Source organism: Cavia porcellus, unplaced genomic scaffold (genome assembly GCF_034190915.1).
Source record: "Cavia porcellus strain 051 isolate PalLab524CR breed Dunkin Hartley unplaced genomic scaffold, mCavPor4.1 scaffold_11, whole genome shotgun sequence".
NCBI lineage: Eukaryota > Metazoa > Chordata > Mammalia > Rodentia > Caviidae > Cavia > Cavia porcellus.
This window is the reverse complement of record NW_026947494.1, coordinates 33,467,214-33,482,124: the sequence shown is the minus strand read 5'-3', so window position 1 is coordinate 33,482,124 and position 14,911 is coordinate 33,467,214.

Sequence of the window (14,911 nt, the reverse complement as noted above, 5' to 3'; positions counted from 1 at the left end):
TCTGCCTGTTAATTTCATAGCCTTGAAGAGAACATATATCTTCTCTGAGTGCTAGGGTTGTTTTTTAAAGAATTGTAAAATAAATACATTTTTTAATATGAATATTAAACAAAACAATGTTTGTATTCCCAACATCCATAGCCTTGGCATATTTTAGGTAATTTGAATACATTGTTCTTTTTAGTAAATCTTTTTTGATAGTAATCGCCCTCTTGCTTACATTGTATCTATTTGAGTGTAGTTCATCCTACAGTCAGTTCTGGATTCATTGAAGCCATTATTTATTTTTGAGCCATCAAACAATCATAAGAAATCTAAATCAGAAGATTATGCCGAGTACTGAAAACATGATTCTTAGAAGCTGAACTATATATTCTAATTTGTGACCTGGCTATTTGCTATCTCCTAGCGCACCAGGTTTCTGTTACCCACAGCTATAAGTTCTCTGAATTTGTGTGACTGTATTTGACAAGTGGATAAGGAAAACCCAAGAACAAAATTATGGAATACAGCAATTAGAGAACTAGCAGAAATGAAAAACAAGTATGGAACTAGACCATTGCCCATGCCCTGCTTTAATAATGTTCACACTGAGATATTTTAGGGGAGATTATAACATAATTTAAAAATAGAATTTCAAATGAATTACCTAATTTCAAAAAATATTATGAGATAGAGCAAGTCTATTTAATGTATTGACCAGAGATTCCTCTGCTACTATTTGTATATGTCTGTGTGTGTGTGTGTGTGTGTGTGTGTGTGTGTGTGTGTGTCTGTGACAGAAAGAGAGAGACAGACAGACAGAGGCCTAGGCAGAGAAAGGAAATTATGCTTCTTCAGATCAAAAATAAGTTAATCTCTTGCAAAAATACTCTGGAACACATTTATTTAGTGGGTTGCAAGTATTCTATGAAAAACATGTGTTTTGCATACTTTGGATGTTGGACATTTTGACATTTTGTTACATGGAAAAGCACTTTCCACAGAGTTATCTTCAGGTTTGAAAAAGGGAAAAATGAAAACTTTTTATTGGATTTTCTGCATTAATCAAAACTATTAAGGTTACTTGGGACTACTTTATTTTCTAAATTTTATGTGCAAATTTCTTACTAAAGTTTTACTATTAGAAAAGTCCAGTCATTGCCTTCTTTATATGAAAAAGATTGAAGGACAATAGTGAACTTACTGACAACACTGACAATGACAGAGAAATATCTCAAAGTCACTTTCAAGTGATTTCCAAAATTAAAATGAACCTTGGCTGTAAGAGTGAGAGAGAAGAGGATTATATTCATGAGAAGGACAAGGTACACCCAAAACAAATTAGATATGGGTCATTTGTAAAGGAAAAGTGCTTAATCATATAAAAAATATTATTCAAATAAAGAACACACTAAGTAAATACATGTAAAAACAAAGAACTTCTTTTCTGTAGTGTAACTTCTAAAGGGTGATGCGTTATCATTTGCGACTAGTAAAAGCTAACCTTTGTTGGACTTCTAAACCTAATTTCCATTTTTAGAAATCAGGTATACTCTTTAACTGTGTTTAATATTTGGACAAGTAATATCTAGTCATCAAATACGGAACCTAAAATAAGCCTTTCAATGAGTCACATTTCTTGTGGAAATGGTTGCTGAGCATCAAAAATAAATGTGATTTTGCAGTTATGATTTCGGTTTTTAAAAGCTTCAAGACATTGGTTTTTACAGTGTTTGTTAGATAAGATCCTGAAAGTATAGGCAACAAAATAACACAAAAATGGGATTGTGCCAAAATAAAAAAATTGAAAAAGAAGCAAAGTGGGATGAGCAATTGATCTGTGAATCTGGTTTCACACCCCTATAATCAGCAGTTAGAAAGCTTATAGGGCTTTGTTTTTAAATTTTTGGTCACTGATAACTTTATAGCTCTATGATTTTTTTTTTTTTTTTTTTGGCTGCAGGCTGTAAAGCACTTACTTAGAGATAACCTTTCAAGAAGACAGGGACAGTCTCCAAGAAGGAAGCAAGGATGGATAGTAGTTTTATGCCCAGTGGAGTCTGATTCCTGAGTGTGCATTATTTTTGACGCTGTGACCTAAGCACTTCCAATAGTGTGTTTCAATTAGTTTTTATAAGTTCTGGAAATTCAAATCTGATGATCTTTTCTCTTCTTGTCTATTGGGGAGATGATGACTTTTGTTACAGCAAGAACACGATCTTTGACTGAGTGTTTACTGTAAACAAAGCTCTTTATCTCCATCAATACTTAATAAAAGAGATTTCATAAACTATTTTATGCAAATGAAGGTGAGGTGTAGATACATCAGTTACTTTTTGAAACTTATCTCCCTATAGTATGGGTAGGCTATAATTATGGATAGTCAATTTTGTCTAACTTTAAAGTCCAAACTTATAGCCCCCATGTCATGCTACTGTACACAGGTATATTCTCAGTATATAACATTTTTCTCAAGATAGTTATTACATTGTCAAATTCATTGTTAGGGATGGAGAATGAGATTACACTGTGTTATCAGTTTGTTTAAAATGATACACAAAAGACTCCCAAGTAGCCTGTTGATTTAAAATAGAACATAGTAATGACAGAACAAATTGGTTCTCCTAAATTTGTAATAATGAATAAAACAAAAATGGAAATTTATTTGGTCTAATTAAATAAATCAGACCAAAGGAGGCTTTTGTAATAAATTAAAGGTGCTTCTATTTTTCTTTTTTCCCTCAGTTAACTAAAAATTCACTTCATATTATATGGTAATAAAGTCATATAATACTTTATAAAACTAGTGTGAAAAATCATAAGGCATCTTTGTCTGAGTTAACTAATGGAATATTCTGTACTTGAGCTTGGTTTACAAATACAGGTAGACGTCATGGTACAGAAATGTCATGATACAGTATGTCTTTTTCTGTCATAATTCTGAAGGACAACCATGAAGGCAGTTATGTTCACAGTGAAAGGAGAAGCTTCTTTTCTTTTATCCTACCTGCTGCCTCTGCACCTCTTGCAGCAGTGACTTCAAGAATAAGCCTGTAACTTAAGAAATCTCTACTACTGACTGAAGTGAAAAGAACCACTACATTAAGAAAATCGGTTCCAGATTTTTCATCTATGCCCATGTAAAACCCTCTTACTTTCTCAATTTTTAAGAAACTCTTTGTATTTCTTCATCGACAAAATTTTTTATGTCTGTCATATAGTGTAGATTTTATGAATCAGTGCATACGTCTATGTTAATATTTTAGTGTTGCTCAGCAACTTATTAGTATTTTGGCTAACAAGAACAGAAATTTATTCGCTGATACTTCTGGAAGACACATATCTAACATTAAGGTATTGGGAAGGGGATAATCTGTGCAGTCAACAGGTAAGAATCCATTCCTGCCTTCTGGAAAATGCCTATAATTTCTCACCTTGTGGGTCCATCTCTCTAATTTCTGTGTTATCTTCACATTGTGTTCTCCTCTGTACATGTTTAATCTCTATATTCTGCTTGTAAGGAAATTGGAGTAGCATTTAGCATCAACAACAGTGCAAGATAAGCTCTAAATTTCAGTGTGCCTGGTTTAATCACCTTTATTATCTGTATAAATATTAACTCTTTTGCCATATAATGTTAATATCTTCTTAGAATTCAAGGAAGATAATATTTTAGATTTTATTTTTATCCTCTACTGTGTGTAGATATGTTGAGATGTGTCTGTGTGCATTCTTGGAATCAGACGTTCTACCTGTAGAATTGGAATGACTGTGAGTTCATTATTCAAATCCACAGTTTTACATCCAAGTGTTGAACCAGCCACAGATTGAAAATGGGTAGTTTTCCATTTACGGTTGTTTGACTATGAATAGAAGGATAAGAAGGGTCAGTTTAAGGAACTTGAGCATCTGTGGATCCAGTTTTCATGTGGTGAATGAGGTTAGTGTCTTGAAATCAATCCCCTATGGTTAGTTATGGCTGACTTGTATTTCTCTTCAAGTTTCTGTGGAACTAAAAATTAACTATATTTCATAAAAATTAGAAATTGGACTGATTAAAGTGTATAATATGGAAAAACAACTGTTTTTTCACATGTTAAGTAAACTCATTTCTTTTTGTCATCTATGCAGTATATATTTGTGCATAAATTATTCATTCCTTTAAAAAATCTATGGTGGACTGATGACATGTTAGATAACAGTCTTTGTCCTAGAACACAAAATTAAATAAGGCAGGTTCTCTCCCTTTGAGCATCCAATACTCCAGAAAAAGAAAATTATGTTATCATTACATTCAGTTTCCAGATATTATATTATCATAGTTCAAAAGCTAAGCAGTGAATTCCCTTTTAATCTGTACAATGACTATTTTATGTTGATATGCTTAATTTCCAATTTCAGAGAGAAGAAAATCAGGACACTAGCATAACAAGTAGTAGAAAGCAGAACCATGACTTAAATCATAGCAATGTGTGGATTTTTGAGCTCAGGTTACTGAGGGGTACACATACTAATGGGTACATATGTTTATTGTGAGCAAGAATATTCCTTATATGTCAGTATCCATCAAAGGATCCAATAGAGGAACATGTATTCTGTAATATTTAGTAGATTCATGCTGAGTTATCTTCATTTTCCATCTCAGTTTTAGCAAACATCCAATGACAAGTGAAAAGATGGTGGATCTTGTATAAAAGAGTTAACCAATATATTTCTTTATCAAGAGGTTAGTAATGGTGCAAAGAAGTAGACTACCACAACAACCGAGAGAATGGCTTATCGCTTTAAGTGTTAGCATTGAGTTTTACAATGATTCTCTGTGGTTTACACACTATTGGGCCACCTGTCTCCTTTCAGAGAGTTATATTTGATGGTGAATTACACGGTTCCTAATAGATTCTAACTTCTAATGCCAATTTGAGATTAGAATCATTGGTTGAACAATGTTGTCCTCTTGCCATGAGACCATTCTTTACTCATTGTGTGCTTTTCCATTTTGTTCTCCCAAAAGTTTTCATATCTAGAATACCATCATTTTAAGACTTTTCCAATTAAAGTATTAAAGAACCAAAAAATGTGTCATTTGTTAATATCATGGAACACAGAGGGTTATTTTTTTCTCTCTGAATATTTTAATTGCAACTGAGATTAGAAAGTAACTCCATTATCACTCCCTTCTCCATATAATATTTGCAATTTCTGGTCTCTGACTCTTCCAATGAGTGTTCAACAGCCTGTTAGATATGGTCTAAAGGGAAAGCTGGTTGATTGTTAAAATTTTACTTTCCCTTACCTTTCTTTGGATTTAGACACAGAAATGAACATACGATCTGGTGCCCTTTATATATACACCAAAAATACTGGAAACACTTCTACAGAATTCTCACTGTAAAGTGATGCTTCTAAGTCTCACTGAATAAAATTTTTCTAGTACAATGTCTTCTTCATATAAGAATAAAGAAGTTCTATATTTACTACTTTGAGAGAGCTTATTCTCCATGTCTGTAGGAAATCATCTCACTAATCTCATAAAGAATTACCAGAAATAATTGAATATCAAGTGACTACCTAAATTTTTAGAATTTTATTACGGTAAATACACACCGCCACTAATCCTTTTTAAAATACACCCTTCACTTTGAACACACATTCCATCATTCTTGTCCCCTTCTAAAACAGTTCTGGAACTGAGTGCATTTGTTTAATCAAAAATACAGTGAGGGCCTCGGCCAAGTACCATTCAGCAGAAAGAAAGGCTCCAAAGACACCACAGGGCACCCTTATAAACTTTATTCTGACACTGTGCAATTTACAGCTTTTCCCCAAAGTCAAAATTACCATGAAAGATAATGAGCATTTTCAATCTCTTCAGATTCCTGAGGCAGTTGCAACCACACAACCAACGACAGGAAGTGAATTTCCAAAGCTGCTTCAGACAGTGCAAGGTCTATGCAGTCAGTTCAAAGTGTCGAAGAGTATTTTTATGGGGATTCAGGCAATGTTTGTTGCTGTAATTTTTAAACTTTAACTCTATTTTTGATCATGCAGTGGTTAAAATTCTAGTTCCCTTCAATCCCATTTTGTTCATTTAAGAATTTTTAAAGAATCCTCCAGTTCCTTAACTGTATTTTTTATTCTATCGTTTTTACTTCTCATTTCTCTTTTAAACACGTGGACATCACATACCAGGCTACTCAGAAATGCAGCTTCTGGCTTTTTCCATTTCCAATAGCTAATCAGAGTGGTACTGAGACGGGAATAAGGCCTAGTAGGTTTGACTTCTGCATCTGATCTCTAATAGCCGTCACTCAGAAGTAGAAGGGACAAGAAATTAGGTAGCCACACACCTGTCCTAGAATAACAACTTCTTAGAATAAAACTTCACAGATACCTAGAACCCTTTCCATCTATTATGTCTGTATAAAGACTTTACAGTTTCTTACTGATCAAGACTATGCAGCCTTCTATTGTCAGTTACAACTGCAAAAACCCAAGATTAGCAATCAAATTGTTAATATGCTTGCATATATCTCCATGTCTTCCTTATGTTGCATCTTATTTTCCTTATTGTTTGCCTTTGAAATGTGAGTAAGAATTTTGTTTTCCCCAAGTGGTTAGACAGCCTAATAATCTTTTACTGCCAAATATCTCTATATTCATCTCGGTGAGGCTGTCACTTGTCAAAGATATTAATATCTTTACCTAGTTTACTCTGATGTTATTGCCAATATTGCTAGAAAGATAAAAGTGTCTTGAAGATAAATCCAAACATATAAATAAGTTGTTAACTTTACTTCTTAATTTTGACAAAAAGCCTCTTGTTTCACTGTTAAATTCAATGGTGTACAACGCAATCTCCCTGAACAAATTTGGAGGTGAAGCCCATTGGGGTGGAGAGCGGCTGTGGTTATTCAGCAGTCAGGACTGCAAACATGTAACGACCCAGTTTTAGCTGAGTTTGAAATGTGTGTGTTGCACATTATTGTTGTGCCATTACAAGTGTGTTGAAATGCACATTATTATTTGGAGTTACTTAAATCTGCAAGGTCTTTCATTCATATTAGCTCTCTAGAATGTAGCTTCAAATTATCTATTGAGGGTTGATTTGGATATGAGGTTTTCCTTATCTATTCTGGAATCTCTTGTTTCCTGTAGAGACCAGTATGAAACCATGCTCCTTCTTTCCCCCTCAATTATGCCATGGTGTATTTTGAAATAACAGCAACAACAAAAATATGAACCCTAGTTTTTTTTTTTTTCTGGGGAGTATTTGATGCACATTCTTGGGAAAAATTTGTGTAAGACCTTTCCATGCCAACAGATCCTTCTTCTGACCTTTTGAATGAAAAACTAACCACAAAACTTAATCTGGACAATAAAATGTTAAATAAATCGATAGGAGATACCTCTGACTAGAACCATCCTAGTTATTAACCTCTTGTCTCTGTAAGATACAGGCAGAGACAATCATCAATCTGTGTAAACAAGAAATAAACTCAAATCACTGATAACTTTTTTTTTTTTTTTGTCTTTTTCCTTTTTATTGGTACCAGGGATCGAACTCACGACCGCCTGCTTGCAAGGCAGGTGCTTATGCCGCTGAGCTAAATCCCCAGCCCCACTGATAACTTTTAAGTTGTTTGAAAACCGTAGACTTCACAGATTACTAACTCTTCTTTGACTAGTAATTATAACTCTAGGAATTAATTTTAAGCAAAAATTTAACAGGAAATCATGTGTGAGATTACAGATGCTTATCATATTGTTACAAAAATAACAAAAATCTGGAATAAAATATAATGGTGATTTCATTAACAGCAGCATATTCCACAATGACAAACTATGCACTGAAAATTATGGTGGCACACATTTAACTATGTAATACTTCATATATAATTTTCTTCTGTCTATTGTTGTGCATTAGTTATGAAGAATATTAGATTTAATTGTGCTATTTTCATATACATATGTAATATATTTTGATTATATTCATCTTCCAGCACCCCATTCACCTTTTTTACCCTTCTCCTGGAAGTCATCTTCTTGTCTAATGTTTTCCCTAGTGCTTTCAGGTTGTCCCCCTACTCTGGATTCCACAAATGATAGAAATATAAAATGCTTATTCATATGAATCTAGCTTATTTTGCTTAACCTGATATCCTCTAATTTCATCCATTTTCCTGAAAATGACATCATCATTCTTTGTGGCTGAATACTAGTCCATTGGAGGATATATCCCATTTCCCTTATTCACTTATTCAGTTATAGGATGATTTGTTTTATGAGTTTACCGATTCCTCTAGTGGCTGCACTAATTTATATTCCCACCCAAAGTGTAAAAGTGTTATCTTCTCTAATTCCTTGCAAGCTTTTATTATTTTTTGTATTCCAGATGATGGCTATTTTGGCTGGAAATGGGGTAGTATCTTTTTAGTTTGTGTTTAACCTGATGGCTGTGACTATTTGGAGGTTTTCAGTTTACTTGCCCCTATATTGATTTGATTACCTATTCTTGGTGTTAAGCTTTTGGAGCACTTTATATATTCTTTACATTACTCCTCTCTCAGAAGAACTGACAGCTGAGCTGGCCAATTTTTCTCATTCCATAGATTGTCATTTCACTGTGTTGTTTCCCTTCCTATGCAGGTTTTAATTTGCTGTACTCTGTTATCATTTTATGTTATTTTCTGAGCCACCAGAGCCCTTCAGAAAGTCTTTGCTTGTGCCTATGACTTAAATTTACCACTATATTTTCTTTCAGCAACTCAAAAGTTTTCAGATCTTATATTTGATATATTTTGAGTTGACATTGTACTGGGTAAGAAGTAAGGGTCTGGTTACAATCTTTAGATGCAAATACATAGTTTCCCTAGAACTACTTCTTAAAAAGGTTTCTTGTCACCAACATATGTTTTTGGCACCTTTGCTGAGAATCAGATGGCCCAGTGTGGGTTTGTTCTATTCTGTTGACTTACATATCTGTTTGGATTAAAATGCCATGCATTTTGTTTTTGACACTATAGCTCAGGAATATATTTTGAAGTTGAGTATTATGATGTCATTAGCATTGCTTTTTTCCCTTATTATTCAGAATCTTTTGCATATGAAATTTAAAGATATTTTTCTAATTCTATGAAAAAATTTTATGGGCATTTTGATGAGAATTGGATTGGATATGTAGGTTGTTTTTGATAATATATCCTTTAAAACAATGTCAACCCATTAACATGGGATGTTTTTTCATATTTTAGTAATTTCTTCTTTTTAAATGTGTTTAATACTTTTCCTTGCAGAGATCTTTTAGTTTTTAATTCAGTTTATTTAAGGAATTCATTCATTTATTTATTTAATATTGTGAGGAGAATTGTTTTCATGATTTCTTTCTCAATATATATATATATATATATATATATATATATATATATATATTTTTTTTTTTTTTGGTATACAGAAGTACTGACTTTTGTATGCTGATTTTGTACCCTGCTACTTTCTTTGCTGACTTTATTTACTATATCTAAAAATCTTATGAAAGTCTTAAGGTCTCATAAAAATAAAGTCATAACACATGCAAATAGGGATAATTTGACTTATTTCTTTGCTATTTATGTCCCTTTTTATTTTTTTTCTCCTGAATGATTGCACTGGCTAAAATTTTTGAATAAGAATGATGTGAGAGGACACACTTGTTTTCTAACATTACAAGAGCTGCTTTCAGTTTCTCCCCATTCAGAATGATGTGGTTTATGGGTCTGCTGTTCATAACCTTCATTATTTTGAGGAACAATCCTATTACTAGTTTTCTCAGGGATTTCATTATAATGCAAAGTTGAACTTTAAGGGCTTTTTTTGTGTGTATCGAGATGATCAAGTAATTTTTATCCTGAATTTTATTTATGTATTCTATGCCATTTATTATATTATATTAGCCATCCTCGCATATCTGAAATACACAGCTTTATCATTTTCTGTAAGTTTTTCAATATTATAGCGAATTTGGTTTGCAGATACTTTTGAGGAGTTTTTGTTCTCTTTCATAAAGTATATTCATCCATGGTCTATTTATTTTTGTTTGTTTGTTTTGATACTGGGAATCAAACTCATGACCTCCCATTTGCCAAGCAAGCACTTACGCCACTGAGCTAAACCCCTGACCCCAATGGTTTATTTTCTTTGCTGTGCTTTACTTAGTTTTGCTATCAGAGTGATACCAGTTTTGTAGAATAAGTTAAAAAATTTTCTTCCCTTTCTATTTCATGGAATAATTTGAGGAGCATTGTTGTTAACTGTTCTTTATTAAAAGTCTGGTAAAATTTAGTAATAATCTCTCCAGTCCTGACATTTCCCTTTTATGACTGTTTCCGGGTCATCATTTATTATTGGTTTAATTATCTTTTTGGTTCAATTTTGGTAGGCTATATGTGTCTGGAAATTATTACTTCTCTGTCTTTTTCAGTTTATTCATATGTATGTTTTCCAAACAGTATCTGATGCCTCCTGTTCAATGTATCTATTGTAATATTCTTTTTCATCTCTCATCTTATTAATTTGGATCTTGTACGTCTTTTTGGGTAGGTTGGCTAAGAGTTCATCAATACTGTTTTCTCCTTCTGAAGAACCAATTTTTTGCTTCATTGATTCTTTGCATTTTTCTTCTACTCTTTATCATTAATTTCAGCTCTGATCTTCAATATTTCTTACCTTCTACTGTCTTTGGTTTTGGGATTATGCTAAATTCTCTTGATATGCACCATTAGGTTATTTATTTGTGATCTCTTTGATTTTTTTAAATGTATGATATTACAGCTCCTTAGGACTGCCTTAACCATTTCTTATAGATTCTGGTATATTGTGCTTTTTTGTGTTCACATTTTCATTTAATTGTGGGAGTTTATAACTCTCCCTCTGATTTCTTTCATGCCCTACTAATTGTTCAAAAGTTTTTTTTCAAAATTACTTATTCTTTATGTATTTCCATAGTTTGTCTTGGTGATGATTATGATCTGATAAGATATAAGAAATTAGAATTTTGTATGTATAACTTGTATGATGACTTAAAACACAGTCAATTTGGAGAAACTCCATATAATACTGAAAAAAAGTGTGTTCTCCAGTTATTCATGGAGTATTCTGTAAATATTTGTTAAGTCCATTTGGTATGTAGTGGAGCTTAACTGTGATGTTTCTTTGTTAACTTTTTGATCTGTACGATCTATGTATTAGAGAAAGCATTGTGTTAAATTATCTCCTATATTTTGGGGCATGTCTCTCCTATTATATCCTCTTCCTCTCATCTCTTCAGTGTTATAAGAAAACTGTCTTTGCAGAGCTGCAATTCCAAGTCCCCATGTACTTGATTTCTGAGTGTAACTTCCCACCAGAAATAACAGGCACAATGTTTTATGGTGAACAAAGAAAAAGCTAGAATACTTTTTCCTGCTGTTTTGCTTATTCAGCATTTTGCTGTGTATCTCTGCAAACAGACCCAGTGGGTTTCAGATTCTACTAGTGATTCCGGCTCCAGACTCAGATACCATCTTATCTCTTTGAACTCCCATATTGAGGGCATTGATGACTTCCTTCGTCTGCTAAGCTTTCTGGGCAGCCTCAGTCTTTCGTTGCCTATATGAATAATCTGCCGTAAGAAGTATCCTCCACTGTGAGTACCTACTTTGTGTTTTCCCATTCGGACTCTGATATAAAAGGTTGCTATCAATTATGTATTTTGAAATATGATCTAAGATAGAAAAGGAAACTGAGATTGTGATTACTGAGGATTAAAAAATGTATCTGTAGTTAAAATCAATTATGATAGAAAAAATCTTAGTATTTCCTTTCTCAAAGAAGTTCAGGGGGTAGGATAGGTCAGTGGCACAAGCACCTGCCTGGCAAGTGCAAGGTCATGAGTTCAATCCCTGGTACAAACAAACAAACAACAACATATATGGTTTCTACAGACTCAAAATTAGCTTATTTTTCCTTGTCCAAGCATGAAGAGGATGTGGAAGAATTATGTTTCCATGACTTAAACTAAATAAGTACAACATGTCTTCCCTATGATTTCTGTAGTTATCATCGCTGCACTAGCCATGACTTAGTACATCTGACATGAAGATGACTACTTTTCCAGTGGTATGGGTGTCAAAATTAATCTATCAGAGGCCAATTTAGGCAAGCCCTCAGTCTTCCTGGCATGTGGTCCTTGGAAATCTGTTGGGGGCCCTTTTTTGAGTGAAAGCCTCAAATTCTGACTGATCACCACCCTGGTCTTCAGCTCCCCCTTTTTCCAGTTGAACCTGTCTTATCACCCTGTATAACCACACCCACAAAAGGCTTTTATTTCCACATTTTATTCTTGCAGTCTTTGAACTTCACATTGTAATTCTTTTATTTGCTCAAACAGAAGAAATGAATCACATCTTCAGGCTTGAGATATATCTTATCTGTGTACACAGTTTGCCTGTATCACCTGTTGTTATCTTTCTTCCAAACTTACAAGAACAATGAAGAAAACTACTCCACTTATACTTGGAAAGGTAGCATGATCTAATACTTGAGATATCAGACATGTGGATTTGAATCCCTATTTGGGCATTTAGTTAGTTATGAGAACTAGAAAATGTTGATATCACCATGGCTTCCTTGTATAATTTGTATAGCAAATTAAAAATTCACATAATCAAACGTATGAATTTGGTGAATAAACAAAATGTTATATAGATAATTTAGCGTAGCACCTGCAGCTCTGGAAAGCAGTAAACACTTCAGACTTGAAAGCTACCATGAAGCTAATTATGCTGCTGCTGATGCACATGTAGCAGAATATAATGACAAATCTTATTTAAGTAGCTATATATAAATCGTAATACTTTAAGTTCCTTGTAGTATCAACATATACTTACTAGATTATTTCTGTATATGAGTTTTTATAAAGTTGTCTAATTTGTGTAATGAAGTCTACCAAATACTTAGAATCATTCCAGAATAACTTTCATAATCTGATAAGGACCTATTTTATCTTGTTTTTCTTGAATCAAGTAAGAATTTTACAGGACCTGGAAAATAATAACAGAGCCATTTTGGTGCTACTTAAAAGTTCAAACTCATCTCAGGATGCACCATGGACATTTCCTGTCTACATGCAGCATTTGTCTGGGCGTCATATGATGCAAGACAATCAAATTTGGTCAGGAGGATGCTCTTCTCTAAGCTATTTCATAGTAAAAGAGAAGAAAATGGGCCTGCATTTCTAACTCTATTGCTTTTCTCTCTGTTTTGGACTACTTTCCCTTTTCATCTACCGTTTCCCATCTTCTGTTGCCAGCACTATATTTCTTGTTCATTAATCCTTTCCACCTTACAGAGCTCAGCTCAACTATTACTTCTTCAAGGCAGGTTTCTCTAACCTTTGCCAGCCTGCCCCAGTTCAACGTGTCTGTTATGCAGTCTCAGAGCCACTTTGTTCCCTTCTGATCTCTTCTATCACATTATGAGTGAAGAAATAACTGACTACTAAATTGTTTCAATAGCCCTATTACTGGAATGTAAATTCTTAGAGGGCAGCATTTGTATCTCTGTTGTTTATCACCATTTCGCTAGGGCTCACCAAATAGCTGCATCTATAAGCATTTTTCCTTCCTTGCAAATTTTTAAGTTCAATGTTTACTTGAAAGCTTGCATTTTCTTTAAGTCCTTGAAGACTTCGAAGTCTTTAATTAGATAATCATCAAAACAGCTCTGAAAATCAAAGAAGCTACAAATTATACATAGTCAGAATGTTCTCTCTTCAGGCCTTGATTTGAGATTTCTATCTTTAAGATAGTGTGTAGAGATTCATCCCATACGTAAGTGGGAAGCTATTGTAAAAATCCTGCCCTGTCTCTTCATGGTAAATTAATAATTTAGTTCTGAAGTGTAGCATTTAGTAATTTCTCTCACAATTATTCATTCTAGTCAGCCCAGAATTCAAAGCAAAGTAATGGGGAGACACCATTCTACAAACTGGACAGTGTTTCTTTAGTGGAATTTATAATTGGTAATCACAGAGACCTTCTGCATGGTATAACCATAAAGATTAATGATGATTATGCTCTTCAGAATTATTTTCAAATTCTAATAATTTTAATTTTTACACAACTAAAAGAAAAAGTATTTCTTAAAGAATTATCAGGGAAAGGCAGCCTGTTGGAGGCGTACTGTTGAGATCTCATAAGCCAACACTCTTCCTTAATCTGCAGGGGATTTGCTGAATTCTGTTTGGATTAGTTGCTATAATAATACAGGAAAAGGAGCTCGAGTAACAATCTGTTGCATAATGTTATCAGGCAAGTACATGTAAAAAATAATGTCACCACCAATGTAAAGTTGCTTTATTTCCTAAGCAGCATTTACAAACTAGAATTTTCTTCCAGTAAATTTGCTACTACAGTAGTGGTAATTTAAGAGGAAGTGCTGGTTCCCCAGAATTTCTTAACATTAAATAAAACAAAACTCTAAATCCTAAAAGATTGTTTTGGCCATGTCTGCTTCAGTAATAAATAATCTCAGCTTGTTCATTTTCTGGCATTCCAGTGAGAGAAGTATGTTCTTTCACTTCACTTCTTTCTCCTGACATTTGTAAAAGTGATTGAAAAACATTCTAGTGCTCATATATTTCTTACTCTGATGTTTCAGAGTATGACTTCCCATCTTTGTTAGAATCATTATGTTGCTATTTGTGGTGGATACTTCATATTGATTGTTTTAGAGTTAGGATTCTAACACAATTTTGAGTCTACCAAAATCTTAGTCAGTTAATTATTGATTGCATAAATGATTTATTTGTTTTCTACTATTGAATAGATTGGTTAGGTGAATTTACAGGTAAAGTGAAATGTGTTAACAGGTTAAAGAATTTGTATTTTGATAAGGAACATTGGACTTAACAGCA